This window comes from Notamacropus eugenii, chromosome 1, assembly GCF_028372415.1.
Source record: "Notamacropus eugenii isolate mMacEug1 chromosome 1, mMacEug1.pri_v2, whole genome shotgun sequence".
Lineage (NCBI taxonomy): Eukaryota > Metazoa > Chordata > Mammalia > Diprotodontia > Macropodidae > Notamacropus > Notamacropus eugenii.
In genome coordinates this window covers 526,059,377-526,078,444 of record NC_092872.1, presented here as the reverse complement: position 1 = coordinate 526,078,444, position 19,068 = coordinate 526,059,377, and the positions used below count along the sequence as shown (strand labels likewise).

The 19,068-nt window shown below is 46.5% G+C and overlaps 1 protein-coding gene across 6 annotated transcripts in view; it reads left to right on the top strand.

Moving 5' to 3' along the window:
* Nucleotides 1-229: 229 nt before the first annotated feature.
* Nucleotides 230-19,068, top strand: part of DNMT3A (DNA methyltransferase 3 alpha) — a 182,075-nt gene continuing 163,236 nt past the window's right edge. For 5 of the 6 annotated variants that reach the window (XM_072633886.1, XM_072633887.1, XM_072633889.1 and 2 more), the window contains exon 1: nucleotides 232-354. The gene's annotated coding sequence lies outside the window, so the exon portion shown is untranslated. Of the gene's footprint in view, nucleotides 355-19,068 lie in introns of all 6 variants that reach the window. The other variant, XM_072633888.1, reaches the window with a different exon arrangement.

The window sequence follows — 19,068 nt, the reverse complement described above, 5'->3', positions numbered from 1 at the left end:
TCCCCAACCACCCCAGTTTCTGCTCCCTCCCCAGGCCGGGCTCCGCAGCGCCGGAGCCGAAGCCAGAGCCGCCGCAAGGAGGGGAAGCGGCGGGCGGAGCGGCGGGGCTGCGGGAGGCCTCGGCCAGGCCGGGAAGGAGGGAAGGAGGAAGGCGGAGAGAGAAGGGGGAGGGAGGGGAGACAGCGGAGGAGGCGGAGAGAGGGAGCGCGACAGAGCGAGCGGAGGGAGGGAGGGAGCACAGGAGGCGGCGGCGGCGGAGGAGGAGGAGGCGGAGGAGGAGGAGGAGAGAAGAGGACAGGACAGAACAGGGCAGGACGGAGGGACGGAGCAGGGCCGGGCCGGACCGGCCACACGGTAATTAGCGCCGCTCAGGGCGGAGTGGGGGGGTGGGGTGGGGAGGGCGGCCCCCGCGGCTGGCAGTGCCTGGGTAGTGAACACCCGCAACTGCCCTCCCTCCCCGGCTCCCTTCCTCTCCCTTCCCCCGACCCCCTCCAACTCGGAGCTGGGAGCCCGGGGCCACAGGGTGAGGGCACTGGACATTGGGTGGGTAGATGCGACTGGGGAGAGAGTGGGGGGTTGGGAAGGTTTTGCACGTCTTATTTGTGGGTATGTTTATTTCCCTCTGGGATCCGGAAAGCGCCCCCTCCCGTCCCCCGCTCCCACCCCCAGCTCCCAGAGACTCTCCCTCCACCACCAGTTCCCCCCCCCCGCCCTCCCTGCTCCCTCCTCCTTCCCTCTTCCCTCCTCCCCTTCCCCCAGTTCCAGTCTCAAGTTCAAGTCCATACAATGCCCGCGGGGGGCCGCTCCTCCATCCCTTCCCTCCTCTCTCCTGCCGGGGCTGGGGCTGGGGGGAGACAGGGACGACTTGGCCCCAGTCCTCTGGGCCGATCTGGCCCCCTCGGGACTCCCGTCTCTGTCATAGACGGGGAGGGAGCACCCACAACCCGCTCCTCCACACCCCCCCCGCCCGCCCCCATCCTGACTCTGGCTGCTTACGAATTCGTCTTGCGCCCCCCACCCTCCCACCCCTCGGATGACGGGCTGAGAACCCAGGGGCTGGCGAATTGGGAGAGCTGGGATCCCGATTCCCCAGATAATCCGCCCCTCTGTCCTGCGGGAGAACGAGAAGGGGGTAAAGAACTGGGGACTGAGGGCAGAGCAGCGGTAGCCGCGGCAGAAAATGGCAGCCTGGCACGACCCTTCGCCCCCCCTTCCCTCCTCCCCTCCCTGGCTGGCCCGGCCCGGCCCCCTCCAGGCCCTCGGCCCCCCTGCGGGGGCGGGGGACCCTGTAGGGCCTCCCAGGGGTGGGGTGGCTGGAGGAAAGAGGCGGAGGAGGAAATCTCTCGGGGAGGGGGTATCTATTGGTCGCGGGAGCTGGGAGGGGGCACTGAGGAAGGGGCTGAGTTCGCTTTGGCCCTTGCCTCCCCCCCTTGGCCACCTGTGGCTCAGGGTGCGGGGTAGGAGCCGGGATTTGGAAAGAGGCGGAGATTGGGCGGGGGGTGGGGGTGATCTCTCTCTCCCCACCCTCACTCGACTTTAGTTGTAACCCCCTCCCCAACACGGAACCCCCATCTCTGGTTCGAGGGGCGTTTGGAGCTGCACTGGGGTTGTCGAGAGTCCTGCCCCAGGCCCAGCTTTCCCCACCCCCTCCCGGCCTCGGGAGCTCAGTGCGGCGCCGCAGTGTAGCGGGTGGGGGGGACAGGACGGGGGAGGCGGATGAGGATTCCCCCCATGAGCTCAGGTCTATCGGAGAGGCTGGGGGATGGGGAAGCAGGAAAATGCGGGGGTGGCGGGGGAGGGGAAACGGGGCCCTGCCGGGTGTTTGGGGGCCGTGAAGTGGGAGCTGCTGGGCCTCTCCCGGGGGTCTCTCCCCCGCCCCCGCTTCCCCTGCAGCAGCCTCCGCCTCCACCCCCCAATCCCCAAACAACACACACACACACACACACACACACACACACACACACACACACACACACACACAGACACACAGACACACAGACACACACGCTGGAGCTGGTGCAGACGTGTCCTTGAACGCTTCGCATCTGCACAGTGAAGGACGAGGCCTTGCGCAGGGGGGGAGAGGCTTTTGGGCCCCTCTGCCCCAGAGCCCCTGGTCTCTCGCCCCCTCCCAGGGAAAGCAGACTGGGCCCAAGCCCAGAAGGAATCTCTCACCAATTCCTAGTTCTGTTGCTCATTCCCCATCCCTTCTACGCACCTCTCAAGTACCCCCTCCCCCAATCCCGAGGCGGGGGCTGAGCTGGCACAATCCCAAAGCTTTACCCCTCCTTCTGCCCATTCCCCCAGTCCCTAACTCCGAGCTTTACTCTGCCTGTGGTACTGTGGCTGGGAAACTGCTTTCTTCTGGGCCATGGTCCCAGCTTCCAAGACCCACCTCTCTTTTCCTTTCTCCCATCTATTAGGCCCACCTTCTTTCCTTCTCTTCTGCTATTTCCCCCCTTTCTACTACCTATCTTCCCTTTTCTTTTTTCCTTTACTTTTCCCCTCCTCTTTAAATCACTTCTCCTCAGTTGATGGACTCATGGATACAGGTGAGAGTCGATGCCCCAGTAACTTAAGTCCCCTCCCCCTGATCTCCTTAAGCATATCATATAGAATGGCAATCAACACCTTAGCCCAAGATACTCTTCTACTTTCAACTGGGCATACTCTAGTGGAAGATCCAGCAGAGGTGGGAATGAACTCAACAAAATTATGGCCAAGGAGACATCAACCCCCAAAATAAAGATGGGTCAAGGGAGATTAATGCCTCATGCTCTGTTGCCTAACTCATCCTGCTCTGGGTCAAAGGGCTGGGATCAGTGTCTTATGGGGAAGCATCCCTGCCTTATGCCTCAGGGTACAGGGGAGACCCTGAGCTTGCTCCTCCACCATTGGCCAATCACTTGTATTCACTGTACCTCTGGCTCATCTGAGCTTGATGATTTTGGACAAGCATGGAGCTAGTATAGATTTTGTCAGCAGTGCAGCTGCACCATACCTGAGGGACCAGAGGAGTCCCAGTTGGGACTAGATGGCTGTCTTCTCTTTGGGAGTTCATCAGGGTGCTTCCCTATCATCGTCTCAAAGGAGCTCTCTTAGTCATTCTACCCCTATGTCTCATTCTTGGGGTTAGGTGATCTAGAAGAAATATTAAATGGTGGTCATCCTGCATCAACTAAGGAAGCACATGGGATCTTCCCCCCTTTACCTTAGCTCTGCTTTTGGGCTCCACCAATAATCTAATAAGGCTGCTTTAGGGAAACTTAGTAAAAAAAAAAAAAAAGCATATGCTTGTGGACATGCATGTATGCATATGGTCCAGAGGCCAGGTTTGCCCCCCCCCCGCATTTTCCCTTTAAGGGCATCTCCCTCCCCATTTGGGCTCTGACCCATACCCTCAAACCACTCTCACTCTCAGTCTCTCTTTCCCCCTATTTCTATAAGGCCTTTTCTTTAGTTATCTGTCAACCAGTGTAACAGGTGTTACTTAGGGAAAGCTTAAGTTGTTAGCCCTTTCAGGGTCATCTAGAGGATCTTCTTGACCCAGAGAGTAAAATCTCTACTCAAAAATGGAATAGGTTGCTTAATGAGAAAGTTACCCTCTACCCTTGAGGTAGAGGCAGAATAGTCACTCAGCAGGAATGCTTCCTGCCTTGAATAGGAGATGGGATAAGGTGTCTTATAAGTCCTTCCCAGCTTGAAGATTCTAATTCCTAATGTTGGAATAGCAGGCACTGGTTTTTTGTGCAGGAGACTATGTGAGGTGTCCTTGGAAGTGAACTTCTAAGAAGTACCCCAACTGCCTCTAAAATCTGGTTCTGCATACTTCTGTTTGTATACACATTTAGTATCTCTCTCTGCATGTGAAAGTTGGTTTTTACATATTATATTCCAATACCTTTCCCTATTTGTGTGTGTCAACACATGGATATCTATGATTCCGGTATTTCTGTATCTTTGTATCTTTAAATATGATTGGCTCTGAGGAATGTATGTGCTGTACCAGGGAATGTTAGAAGGACTCTGATATCATCATATTTTACAGTTGAGGAAACAGTTCCCAGAGAGGTGAAATCTCTCATTCAAGAACACAAAGCAAATTAGTTGGAGAATCTGGGCTTGAACCCAGAGCCCTTGACTTTTCAGTGAAGGTGACTTTCCACCACATTGTGTTGCCTTTTATCTAAGCTGGCTTGCAAAGAAAGGGCTCAGAACTGGGAGTGAAATGACATGGGATCTAATACTGGCCCTGTCACTAAGCTATGGGTCACTGAGTAAACCATTAAACATCTTTGGGGCTTGGTTTCTCCATCTATAAAATGGGGACCATAGATTTCAGAAGAGGAAAGGACCTCAGAGGATATTTAGTCCTGTATAATTCAATGATCTCTGATGAACCAATCTCTAAAGGTTGTTATAAGGAAGAAGTGAAAACATTGTGTCAACATGGTTATTATTTAATGGGTTTTCATTAGGATCCTGCATGACTGACAGATTCTGTTTATCTATTACCTTGGCTCTTCCACAGCTCTGTGGTCTCCCATGACCATGTCAACTTAAGGAATCCAGAAATTCCAGCCCCAGTGATGCTGCAGTGACTTGGAAAAGCTGAATCTTTCCATCAGTGTCATTTTTCTATAAACCCTGGCTTTGGCACTTCTTAGCTATGTGACTGTGGGCAAGTCATTTGATCTTTCTAAGGCTTGGTTTCCACATCTGTAAAAGGGGGCTAACAACACTTGTATTATCTCCCTCAGAGCTGTTGGGAGGGAGATGCTTTGTTACCCTTAAATCTCTGTATGAGTTGTCATTATTATTGGTTACAATAATTTGTATTATTTCTTGAGCATCTATTTTGCTGTAAAGCGCTGTGGAGAATACAAAAAGAGGTAGGCAGAATCCCTCCCACCCTGGAGCTTGTGGCTCATTAGGAGGACAACATATGCAGGCTGTTATACCAGACAACAGGTGATGTGTGCCAGATGAGTGGTCTAGGTAGGTGTTGTCCGTAATGTCGAAGGAGAGAGAGAATATTTTCGGCAAAGGGATCTGGGATGTGGGATTTGAGCTGAGCCATGAAAGTTGGGTCATGTTAAAAATTGTTGCCTTTCCTGTAATGCTCTAAGGTTTGCAAAAGAAAGTTTCCAACTCTGTGGGGATAGGTTGTACAGGTGGTTTATCCTCATTTTACAGATTGGGAAACTGAGACTCTTCAGAGGTTAAGTGACTTGCTGAGATGGCTAATGTCTGTGGCAAGATTCCAAACTGGGACTTCTAGCTTCAGATCCTAAGGTCTTTTCTTTACGTCACATTGCCTCTAAGGATTTCAGTAAGCAGAATGATGGTGGGAAAGGAATTCCAGGTAGGGGAAAACACATGCTATGGTTGCCCCATACCAAGTAGATCAGTGTGTCGTACCTTAAGTGCATAGTCACTGTAAAAATGTGGCCATCTCTAAGTCCTCGCACAGATTGTGCACAATTTAAGAGAGACAGCAGCTGTCTTCAAGTATTTGCTGGGCTGTGGTGTGGAAGAGGGATTGAACTCAGCCTCAGGAACAAAACCAGGAATGAAGGGTAGAAGTTCTAAAGAGGCAAATTTAGGTTAAACTTCCTAATAATTAGAGCCATACAGCAGTGAAGTGGGCTGCCTTGAGGAAGGGGTGCACTGGCCTTCCTTGAAGGTGTTCGGGCAAAGGCTGAGTTCTCGTTCAGGTATGGCGTAAACAAGACAGACTGTAAGGTCCCTTCCAACTATATTTGGTGATTCTGTGTATCCTTATGCAGTTCAGTGTGTGTGTGTGTGTGTGTGTGTGTGTGTGTGTGTGTGTGTTCATCACAAAATCCAGTGAGCCTTGGGACTCATTGCCCAGAGAGAAGTCAGTGGATTGTCCCATTCCTAAGACAGTATATGGTAGTGTTTGAGCTTAGCCTGGGATTAATTTTCTCCTCTTGGTGCTGTGTCCCCTCCGATTTTCCTACACTGGAAAGATGGCTACCTCTTCCTGGCTGGCAGACCCTGGTTCCTGAGGCTTGGAGACTTAGCCAGGCCTAGCATGTAGCTACATTTTTTCTGTTTAAGGCACATAGAAAACATGGACTTCCTTGACTAGTCAGTCTCCTCCTGGGCTCATTTCTGATCCAGATAGATGTGGATGGTAGAAATAGCAAAGTGCCACCCTCTGCTTCACCTTACACTTGGAGCTGGCTTTGGAGTCATTAGAACATAAGAGCTCTGGAGTTTGTTCTGTGAACAAGAGAACACGTTAGCCGTTCTGTGGGGCCTTCGATCCCACTAGCCAGGTGGATAAAGGGAAGGAGGAGGGGAGGTCAGGGTTCCTAAAGTCCACTAAAACAGGCCCCAACTTTCTACTTGGGTTTGCAGCTTTCTGCTGGGCCTTGGGTCAAATGAGGAACTGACTTGACCTGCTCTCAAAGATCCCTTCCCACACAGGCCCTTCCTGCTGACGCAGCAGGAGGCGGCTTCCAAGGGCAGCCAGCTTTCTGCATTCCTGGCATGGAGCGACCCTTATCTGGTTGGGGAGGGGGGCAGCTGAAAGAAGGTGGAAGGGCGAGATCAAGAGAGGAGCTCCCCTTATCCCTCCTACCCCGTCCTCCCTCCCCACTCTTCCACTTGCCCCTGTAATGACTGGGTGTGTTTGTTATCACACAGAGAGGTCTTCAAATTATTCCTCTGGCAATGAGAAGAGCTGGATTAAATTTTATCTGGGGGACCCCATGAGTTGTTTACATTTGAGATGTGGGCAGATAGGGAAAGCGGGTCAGGAACTCCTGTGGCCTTCATGGAAGGCTGGGTGTGTGAGTGTACATATATGCTTTGGTGTGTCCATGTGGAATCCTAATAGTGAAATAAAGACTCCAAATTCCTCTTCCTTTCGTGCAACCTGGAGGGGACAGTTTCAGCCTCAACTCCTTATGTCTACCCAAGGGGTACTAGAGAGAAGGTCCCATCTAACAGCTCCCCTGTGTGTGCTTGGGAATCATGAGAGTACTTTATGCTTAAATGCTGCTTTATGGTTACGATGTTCTTTCCCATACTTGGCCTCAGGCACATGCAGGTAAGAGGTATGTTAGCCTCTCTTTACAGGGGAATAAACTGAGAGTCAGAGAAATTAAATGATAGATTATAGAATGTAGATGTAGATTAAATGTAGATTTCAGGATGTCAGAGCTGGTGGGGACTTTCTTAAATCCGAGAAAAGGACAGAGCTGGGATAGTCAGTTTTTTATTCAATGTGATAAACATTTACTAAGCATCTACCACGTGCTAGGCATTGTGTTAGGCACCAGGGATATCGACGTAGAAATTAATAGTAGTATCTTCAAATCACTTACATTCAGTGAAGGAAACATTATGTACTTTGATTAGTGTGTACAAAACACAGAGAGAAGTGCAAAGTAATTTTGGTAGAGGAGGGGAGGATAAGGAGAAAACATTAGCAACTACAAGTCCAGGACTTTTCCCGTTACTCCTCTGCTGACACTGATGGGCCTTGCATATATAGGTCTCTGTTGTTGTATATAAATATGGGTCTCCCTGAGAGAGAGCCAGCCTCAGAGTCAGAAAGGCCTGGATTCTAGTCCTGCTTCTGATATATGACTGTGTGATCCTGGGCATAACTTCTCAACATTCCCTCTCAACTCTTGAGACTATAAATTGCAGAGGAAGCGCTAATATGCATTAATAGGAGTTACTTATCTGGGAATTCCCTTTACTAGTGCAATCGCAGGTCTGGGCCAAAATATTCATAGTCTCTCATAATTCTGTCTCTGTCTCTCTGTCGCTGTGTATCTCTATCTGTATCTCTATTTCTCTGTCTCTTTCTCCCCTTTTTCTTTTTTTAATCCCTCTTTTTCTCTCCCTTCCCGTCTCTTTCTGTCTCCCATATATACATATATTTGGATCAGATCTACCATTTTGTTGGCACAGGGAACTTCCAGCATGGAAACATGTCAATTCATCTGTAACTTCTAGATTTTGAGAGTTGCTTGAGCCAGTGAATTGCCCAGGGTCAGAGACAGGATTTGAACAGGACTTCTGACTTTGCTGCCTCTCTAGATTTTTGTGTATGTCTACATATAGACTTTAGTGAATATGTATTTATCAGGACACTGTGTCCATGTGAGCTGGATTGGGTATTTTTAAATGTGAAGCATTTGCCTTCGAGGACAGATGTGTCAGTGTATACTGTATACATGGTTATATACACATGGATATGTCTAGTGCATAGATTTACCCAGTATGGGAGTATCTGTGTATAGAATCAGAGTGCAAGAACGCACTTGGAGCAGTTACTTGGAGAAGTCTTTTAATCTGTCCTTTAGCCAGAGTGCCATGATCTGGGACAGATGAAAATAAATATTCATCCTTTTTTTCTCATTAAGTGTGTTATTGATAGTCTTTAAAAATTAATCTTCATTTCTCAATGGCTCCCTTCCCATCCTATCCCCATAGAGCCCTCCCTTAGAAACAGTCGAGTTCAGCTAAGGAGAAGAGATGAGCACATTAGCCATATCTGAAAATATGTGTGTGTATCAATATCTATCTCTGCCTATCCATCTATCTAACTGGAGATATATATATATATACACATATGCACACATGTATACATACGTACATACATATATACATACCTACGTGTGTGTGTGTATGTCATTCCACACCTATAGCTCACCAGCCCCTCTGCTGTCACTTCTCTGAAGTCATGATCGGTCATGGAACTGACTGGAATTTTGGAGTTGTTCAGTCTTGTTTTTCTCTACATTGATGTATTCATCATGGAAATTGTTCTCCTGGTTTTGCTTATGTGTCTTGCCATCCAATCCGAGACCCTCAGGTATGGGAGACTACACAACCCATTCTGGTTTGACAGTTCTTAATGTCAGCAGGTTTCCCTTAGCATTAGCTTGAGTCCCTCATGCTGTTCATCATTTTCCTTGTGTTCAGTCTTCAGAGGAGACAGAGCCCAGATAGTTTTCATGCTGTTGGGAAGCAGCCCTGCAGAGTCCCCTTGTTATGGTTAGTGGAAGACTATGGAATGGGGGAAGAATTGCTTCCATCTGACACATACACACACACGTACACACACACACATGCATGCACACACACGCATGCATGCATGCACACAGCAGCAGCAATATGTGCAAGATGGCTCTGTGCTGAACTGTGTTGGGAAGTAGTGCGACTCCTATGAAGGTACCAAGCTAGACAGCTTGTCCCAGTAGTAATTCTTTCACAGGGCTGCAGTGGGAGTCAAATGGCAAGGGCACATGACTGGACTCAGAAGACCTAGTTTTTCCACTAATTTGCTTTGTGACCTTGGGAGGGTGATATAACCTCTCTGAGATTCAGTTTCCTCATGTTCCTATATTACAAGGTTGTTACCCGGATCAGTGCATTGTAACCCTAAGGCACTATATAAATGTAATTTTTTAATAATGGCACTTGCCCTCCCCCCATCACTCCCTCCTTTGGCAGCAAAGCTAGTGTAAGGTTAAGCTTTGTGAGCAGGGAGCCGACCCACATTCCTCACTGGGCAATTTGCTAGACCACTCCTGAACTTGGAGGAAAGACTTTGAGCTTGTGAAGTCTGGGATCTTGACTTCTTTAAGTCTTTTCATAATTCATGTATTCCAACCATTTAATTATCTTTGTGCTTCTATGAACCACCTCCCAGCTATGGATACAACCTTCTAGAAAAGGACTGACCAGTACTAAGGTGGATAAAACAGGCAAGGATTAGCTTGTGTTTCTCCTATAAGTGATGCAACTTTTCTGCTTTAGGTAGGCAAGAATATTCTTTCAACCATGCTCCTAGGCACTGATGCTTTGGTGGAAGCTGGATGCTAAACTCAGAAAGGGGACATGATCTGTGTGGTGAGTCCAAGCACTCAGCTGCTTTCAGGCTATCTCATGCCCTAACTTCCTGGAGAGTGTTTAGAGAGTTGGAGAAGAAGGGCTTGTGTGCAATTCACTCAGTTGTTGTTCAGTCATTCTCAGTCACGTCTGACTCTCCGTAACCCTATTTGGGGTTTTCTTGGCAAAGATCCTAGAGTAGTTTGTCATTTCTCATTTTACAGATAAAGAAACTAAGGTAAAAAGGGCCAAGTACTTGCTCAAGGGCACACAGCTAGTAAATGTCTGAGGCCAGATTTGAACTCAGGAAGATGATAAGTCTTCCTGACTCCAGGACTGGCATTCTATCCACTGTGCCACCTAGCTGCCCATAGGCAGAAAAAAATCTATGTGTTCCAAGACAGAAAGAGGTAAAGACAGGAGGTCCCTTCTTTTCTTTAGCTTGGATTTCATATTGTTAGCATTTTCTGAGACTGAAAGAGTGCAAATACAATATTATACTCTTATCTATGTGCTGTGGCTTTAGGCTAAAATAACAACAACAATAATAATTTGAATTTCTTATTCATAATTCACCTGTGGTCCACTCTGACTCCTGGATCTTTTTTGGCCTTGTTTATTTATACATAGCCAGTTACTACATAGCTTCCTTTCTCTAAGTATATATCATTAAACTAATTCCTTTCTTTTTGCTTTTACATCAGACTTCACCCCACCTTTCTTTCTAATGTTAATCCTATACTATACTAGCCTGCCACTTCCCATACTGATGGTTCTAACACTGAGCCCAGGACTTCTCCTTTGGGGACTTTACAAAAAGGTGAATTTTCTCAAGAAGGGCAGTAGATTCTCGGCTCCCAGTCTTCCAGGCCATTTGGAGCATGATCCAGCCTCCATCTGAATCTGTGCTCCCTGCCACATGGCAGTGGTTAGCAGACAACTAGCTTGCAATGTTGAGTGGGACTGCTTTGATGAACGTGGTTCAAAAGATGTGCTCATGAAGAAAAAGGAACTGGCAGAGAAACTGAATGAATTTTTTACCTCTTTAGTGAAATTCCTTCCCACTCCTATAATGACCTTTGAAGTAGACAGGTTGGGGGTGCTGAATCAAGCTATGACAAATGTATGAGACAATTTAAACCTAATCAACAAACCAGGTGTGGTGTGAATCACTGGAGCATCTGACTTGGAAAGATCAAAGGTGGAATTCTAGAAGGTATGGCAAATGCATGTAACTTGTCCTTATAAACAGTCACAGCTTGTAATATTGGAGAACTGGTAGATAACCGGTATGAGCCCCCCCCCCCCCTCCCCACCCACCCCTGCTCTTAACAAGGGTTTTATATCCAGAGAGGATCCCGGGAGTTAAAGACAGACCGTTGAGACTTCCTTTCTTGCCAGGCAAGCTGATGAAATCTATAGTAAAGGGTAAGGTCACTGAATATTTATACAATTCAACCTACTGAGGAAAGGCTGCTTCAGGAAAAAATCACTCCTGATTAATTTGCTAGAATTTTCTAAAGAAATAAAAATCAACATGTGGAGAAAGATGAGTCAATTTAGGTCTTTGAAAGCCTTTGACAAGGTTCCATTCTAGAGATGGGGGAGGGAAAGAACAGGGAGCACTGTTTGGTCATGGAGAGGGAAAATCCAAAAAAAGTTGGCTAAAGAGAAATGGTCACTCCTCAGGTCAGAGAAGATGAGACGAACAGTGGGGCCCTCCAGAGAGTACACGGTGGCAGCTCTGTACTTGCAGATGAGATAATCTCAGTAAAGAATATTGCAAACCTTAAAGTGCAATAGAAATGTTAGCTATTATTATCGTCACTGAATTCTTCCAAGTAATAAAATGAGTAGCTGAAAGGTATAAACTTCAGGAAAGCCTCATGAGGCTGTGAATGAAAGGGTGGGAGACTGTTCAATGGAAGGAATGTGGTGGGGGGGAAAGGGGGGAGATCATCACAATTGTGCTTTAGAGAACGGTGGCTCTGAACTGTCAGTTCTGACTCTAAAATGGGACTGAGCAGTAGTAGCAGACAGCTCTCTGGAGACATCAGCCCAATGTTCAGGTTTAGCCAGAAAGACCAACAAGTGGGAAGGCCACTGGCGACAAAACAGAAAACATTTTGCCTGCCTTCCTACTGTATGGATGAGAATCAAATTGCTCTCACCTGGTTGTATGAGGTACACATATCAGTGCCATAGTTGAAGGAATCATAATAACAGCTGATGTATCTATCATACTTCAGGAGTTGCGAAGCACTTTATATGTCCATTAACTCATTTGAGCCTTATAACTACCCTTGGATTTCCATTTTACAGTTGAGGAAACTGAGGCCTACAATAGTGAAATGACTTGACAAAGGTGATGCAGATAATGAGTGGCTCAGGCAGGATTTGAATCTATGTCCATTTGTTTCAAATCCAGAGGTTCTTCTGCTTCACTATTCTGCCATCCCCACGAGATTGGTGGTAGAACAGAAGGCTATAGCATGCTGAGTGGTATTGTTAGAACAAACTTAGACTGAGTTCTGAAATGTTAAGGTAAATCAGGACAATTGCCACAACCAACTTTTGTGAAAGGCTCAGAGCTGTTGTTGCTGCTGTTGGAGTAGGATGGGATGGGGGGTGGACCAGTGACTCAGAGAGGCAGCGGTTGGGAAGGAGAAGGTGGCTGCTAAAAAAGACCTCCCCACACAATCAGCCCTGTCATTGGGGCTGGCTGCCTGGCAACAACACCCACTCCTCTGGTTCTACCACCCACCACCCCCTACCACCCGCTAGGCTGCAGTTTGCCCTTTAGTAATCTCTTTTCCCCTTGAAGGATGCCCTTGATGTTGAGTAGCATCCTGGTTTCACCCAGAGACAAAATGTTAGTGGGGGAGGGAAGGAAAAGACAGATGGCATCCTGTGATCAGCCCCAGGCTCTCCACCACTCTTGGGATGGCCCCAGATGAGAAGAGGATAAATTTGAACCCCCAAAAAATACTACTTCTGGCAGGCATAGTAAAGCTTCAGAAGTTATTGACTAAGTCATTATGAATCATTAAAGGAAACGGGTGATTGTGGGAAATCCCTATCATTCTGTCATTAACATCTGAGGGGGTGGGTGGGAAGACATACCTTTTTGTCTCATGTCCTTTGGTACCACAATCAGAGATCATCTTCTGGCCCAAGTCTATCTTATCTCTCTACTCCCTACTGTACCCCCAACATTTCAGATACACCTGAGACAATCCCATGTATGCACTGGGCTTCTGTTTGTTTTTTTTCTTTTTCAAAGAAATGGATTTTGGTTCCATAGGCTTATAGATCTAAAGGAGGAAGAGACCGTAGAGGTCACTGAGTACACCTATTCCCACTCTCCCATTTTACAGTAAAAGAAGCTCAGTCATCAAGGGTTTAAATGACTTGTCTTGTAGGTAGTTAGTGCCAAAGTCAGGATTCAAACTCAAGCTGAATGGACTATGACTCCTGAATCCATTACGGAACTTTGGAACTGAATGGAGAGAGGTCAGAGAAAAAGGTGTTCTGCCCTGGACCACTTTAGCACCTTCAAGAGGCAGCCCAGCGTAGTAGAAAAGCATTGAATAGAGTGGGAGGGAGGGAGGAAGGAAGGGAAGGAAGGAAAAAGAAAAAAAGGAGCAAGGAAGGATTAAATGCCTACTATGTGCCATTGAATTTAATCCTCACAACAGTCTTGGAAGGTAAATGCTATTACTATCCCCATTTTACAGTTCAGGAAACTTGGGCAGACAGAGGTTAAGTGACTTGCTTAGGGCCACACAGCTAGTAAGTATCTGAGGCCATTTTGCCCTCCAGTCTTCATTACTCTAGGCCCAGTCCTCTGTCTTCTGTACCAGTTTGCTGCCTAAGGGGAATTAGGAGACCTGGCTTTTCTAGTCTAGACTCTATTGTGACCTTGAGTAAAGTCACTTAAACCTTAAATGTAAAAGAAGATTAGACTGGATCCTGGCAGCCACACCTTTCCCACCTGAATTATCCAATTATCTTGTAATTCTGTATTTATTTTGTATAGACATACATATACGTGTCCTTTCACCTGATAGAGAGTAAACATCTTGAAACCAAAGATGAGGTTTTTGTGTTTTTGTAGCTCTCCAGACTAGCATAGAGCCAGGTACAAAGAAGTTGTATCATAAATGTTTTTTTGAGCAATTGATAGATATGCAATAGAGGGTGAGATCAGGTATCAGAGGACCTGGGGTAGAATGCTTCTCTGTGACCTTGGGCAAGTCACCTTACTGGGACTCAGTTTTCTCATGTGTAAAATGAGTTGGTTGTACTTAAATAGTCCTTGAGGTTTCTTTGACACTAAATCTATGTTCCTTTGCGTCTGTGTTCTTCTTGATTTTCTATATATTTGTGCCTTCCAAGGCCCACACTCAACTGATCTGTCCTATTTGTCTCATGTGGCTTTAGAAAAATTCTTTGGTCATCCCCAGGAACTGCAGACTCCCACCCTGTCCTTCTAAGTCTAGAGCTCAGACTGCTCTTCCCCACTGCCCTGGGGCTCAGCAGTGGCTGTGGCTGTACTTTGGCTCCCAAATGAGAGGAGCAATGGGGTTGAAACCACAGGCCTGGAAGCTGGCACACAGTGATTACTTCTAATAGTTTTATTACCATCAACAATGTGGTTATTGCTGCCACCAGCTCCCTGACAGCGGCTCTCCTCCCAGATGCTGGTGGCCGAGGAGCCTGGCCTACTGTGGCCACACAGGCTGGGAAGTCCAATAAGGCTTACTAATTGTGTCTGGGTTTTTCTCCTGTCTGCACCATTCTGTCTGCATAAGAATATTAGAGCTGGAAAGGACTTCAGAGATGATCCAGCCCAACCCACTCATTTCACAGATGAGGAGAGAGAAGACCAGAAAGGGAGGTGGTAAAGAATTATTGCCTCATAGATTTATAATTGTAAGGGACCCCAGAGGCCACCAAGTTCAACTCCTGCATTTTACAAGTGAGGAAACTGAGGCTGAGAGAAGTTAAATGACTTATTCAGGGTCGTATAACTAGTAAATATCTGAGACAGGATTTTAACTCAGGTCTTTATGATTCTAAGATCATTGTTTCATCCCATGTGCTACTTAACTTGCTCAGTGCCATACAATTAAATGGTAATTGATCTGGGACTGAAAATTAGGTCTGCCAATTTCTAACTTAGGGCATTTAACACTGGGCAACCCTTACTTCACTTTCCCTTGGTCAAGGTAGTTCCTTCCCAGGATCCTTGGTAACTATAGTGTTTGATTCAATTCTATTCAATTATCACAGACATTCATTTATTTGTCGTTTAGTTGACCCTTTGTGATTCCATTTGGGGTTTTATTGGCAAAGATACTAGAGTAGTTTGCCATTTCCTTCTCCAGTTCATTTTACAGATAAGGAAACTGAGGCAAACAGGGATTAAGTGGCTTGCCCAGGGTAACACAGCTAGTAAGTATCTAAGGCCAGATTTGAACTCAGGAAGATGAGTCTACACTACTTGGTTGCCCATTTATATATTAAGCACCTGCTAAAAGCCAGGCACTTTGCTGGATGGGGTTAATCAGGGTATAAAAATCAAAATAAGACAGTCTCTAACCTTGGGGAAACTAAAGATAATTGGCTGGAAGGCCTCAGATTTTATTGTAGGAAATGTTTGCTGGGGGAAAGGACCTGGGAATAGGGACAATTGGTTCTTTGAATTCAGCCTGGAAGCAGTGTCTCAGGGATAGGGTAGAGGGAGCCAGAGAGAGAAAGTGATTGATAGGCACCAGGAGTGTTGGAGATGTGATGTATCCCCATGAGGATTGGCAGGAGTCACATAATAGGAGAGACTTGGAATCAGTCAGACTGTTAGAGCTAGAGGGGGCTTTTGAGGTCATTTAAACCTGAGCTGGCTGGGCTTAGTCCTGTACATAGCCATGCTTCTGCTTGAACCAGATTAGTGGGAAGAACTCTGGGACAGCATGGAAACAGGAAAGAGGAAAGACCATGGGCTTGTTTTAGGGTTTGTCTCGTCCATCTTGGTAGTTCCACCTAAAACCAAATGAATGTTTTAGGTGCCGTTCTAGTCCTTCGGGCTGACTGGGTGGGTGACATAACTGAGTGAGTTACTTTTTGTGACTGGGCCTCAGTTTCCACTTCAGTGACTTAAGGAGGTTGGACTAGATCCCTGAGGGACTTTTCTGTTCTAAATTCTGTGGTGTATGCCACTAACCCTGTCTGCTCTTAGTCTGGAAAGTGCCAAGTTTCTCATGTAATTTGGGAATGGATTGGGCGTCTTGCTGACTTGTCTGTCTTACCAACCTCCCCTTGGATCCCAGTCTGATAAATCAGGTGGATGATTAAACTGGGTCATGACTACAATTTTTGGTCAGAGATGAGATGTGATTCTAAAGTCGGACGATGCATTTAAGGAGGCAGAATGGGACTCGAGATTCAAAGGACCTGACTTTAAATTCCACCTCTATGGCTTACAACCAATATGACCTTGAGCAGGCCTCTTAATTTTCCTGGAACTTAGTTTCCTCATTGAAAAAAATGAGAGGATTGGACTAGGTGGTATCCTGTGATTGGCCTCAAGTTCTGAGACCCCCTTTCCAGCTCAAATTCTATAGCTATATGACTTTTCTCAAAAGGCAGCTTTGGGAAACTGTTAGAATTCAGGACTTGGGCTAGATTTAAATCCTGCCCTAGACTCTTGCTGTCTTTGTGACCCAGCAAATCACTTTAATCTCCCTGAGCCTCAGTTTCCTCCTCTGTAAAATGGGGCTAACAATAGCCCCCACCTGACAGAGTTATTATGAGGATCAAGTGTGATGATACGAGAGTGTGAACTCTTATGCAGCTCCCAAAGTGGCATTAGTTGCAAAATGTTCTGAGGACAGGTAGCATCTCCAGAATAAGTACCAAACTTCCTAGGTGACTACTTTGGACGGAAGAACATTGGTTTGGACAAATATGCACAATGGGACCAGAATTCCCTTGCTTTCTTGCTTCCATCAGGCCCCCCTCAGTCCTGCACCGCCAATCCACGTTGGCCTGGCCAACTGAAGTTGGGTATGCCCAATCTTCATTTTTTGCTACCACCCTTGCTACTGCTGTTGGCCCTTGTTCATCCCCAACCCAGTTCCACTTATTGTGCCTGGATGGCAACCTTGCTGAGGGGAGTCCAAGTGAGAGGATTGATTTCTTTTTTGTGCTAAGCTGCTGTTTGTCTTAGTCAGGTTTGGCAGGGAGGGAGGCGAGAGGGAAGGGGCATAGGAAGAAGGAGAAGAGGAAGAGAAGTTGCCGAAGGTCCTCTGAACAATGGAGCCAGCTCCTCTGAGGGGAAATCTGGTGACCTTTGGAGGGGACAGGGACTTTCTACAGTTATAATAAGCTCTGTAGGGTCACAAGAGGAGAGTAAATTTTCCTCAGTGCCTAGTAGGGGCGGAAACTCTAAAAGACCAGCTAATTTATGAATCAATAAATAAACAGTGTATTGTGCCAGGTACACTGTGCTAAGAACCAGGGAGACAAAAAAATAATCCCTGCCCTCAAGGAGTTTATAATCTAATTGATCCAGGATTGTAAACAGTCATCTCATGGCCTCCGATCTTCTGGCAGAGGTTAGATTATTACTTGTGTAACTTGTGGTGGTGTATCAATTAATCAATAATCATTTATGAAGCACTTACTCTATACCAGGCATTATGCTAGAGATACAAATGCAAAAACGTAACACTCCCTCCCCCCAAGGACCTTACATCATGTTCGAGGGAAAACACTCTATACATATATAAGTAGATATAAAATATATTCAGGGACAACTAGGTGGCTCAGTGGATAGAGCACTGGGCCTACAGTCAGGAAGAACTGAATTCAAATCCAGCCTCAGACACTTAGTAGTTATGTGACCTTGGGCAAGTCACTTAACCCTGTTTGCCTCAGTTTGCTCATCTGTAAAATGAGCTAGAAAAGGAAATGGCAAACTACTCCAGTTTCTTTACTAAGAAAACCCCAAATAGGGTCACAGAGTTGAACATGACTGAAATGACTGAAGAATAATATATGTGTGTGGCTATGTATATGTATATATGTGTACGTATATATATATGTGAGTGTGTGTGTGTGGCTATGTATATGTATATGTGTGTGTGTGTGTGTGTGTATATATAATATATAGGTGTGCATATATACATACACACACACATACATACATATACACACAGAGTAAAGACAAAGTAATTTCATGGTGGGAAGCACTAGCAAGAAAAACTTCATGTAGCTGAGCCTAGAAGGAACCTAGGGATTATAAGAGACAAGGATAAGGAGGGAAAGCATTCCAGGAATGAGAAAAGCCCAGGAAAAGGCCCCAAGATAGGATATAGAATGTAGTACGTGAAGAAACAGCAAGAAAGCTAGTCTGGTTGTAGAGTGCATGAAGGGGTGTAATGTGTAAAAAGCCTGGAAAGAGGAGCTGAGTCAGACGATCAAGAGCTTTTTGAATGTCCTACGGAGAGGTTTTGTTTTTTATCTTAGAGGTGATAGAGAATCACTAGAGCTTCTTAAGCAGGGCAGTGAGGTCAGGTCTGTGCTTTGGCAGCTGTCCAGAGGATGAATTGGAACACGGAAAAATTCAAGGAGTCAGACCAGTTAAGAGGCTGTTGTTGTAGTTCTGACAAGAGATGGCCAGAGCCTGAGCTAGCCATGTGGTTGTGTGAACGGAGAGGGGAACAGATGTGAGAGATGGTGGTAGAACTGGCAAGACTGTGCAAGTGATTGATTTTTTGTGGTGGGGAAACTGAATGAGGGAGGATGAAGAGCTATGAATGATTTTGAGGCTGTGAACTTGGAGGAGTGGAAGGATATTTAGATTATATTAGTAAGCTACTTAGGGACCAAGTTAGTCTTTGCCAGCTCAGTTCCAGACACATCGCTCAGTTGTTTTTTAGTCATGTATGACTCTTTGCTACCCCATTTAGGGTTTTCTTGGCCAAGACACTGGAGTGATTTGTCATGTCCTTCTCCAGCTCATTTTACAGATGAGGAAACTGAGGCAAACAGGTGACTTGCTCAAGGTTACATAGTTAGTAAATGTCTGAGGCCATATTTGAACAGAGAAAGAGGAGTCTTCCTGACTCCAGGCTTGGTACTCTATCTAATGCACCACCTAGCTGCTACCCCTGGCACATAGGAAGA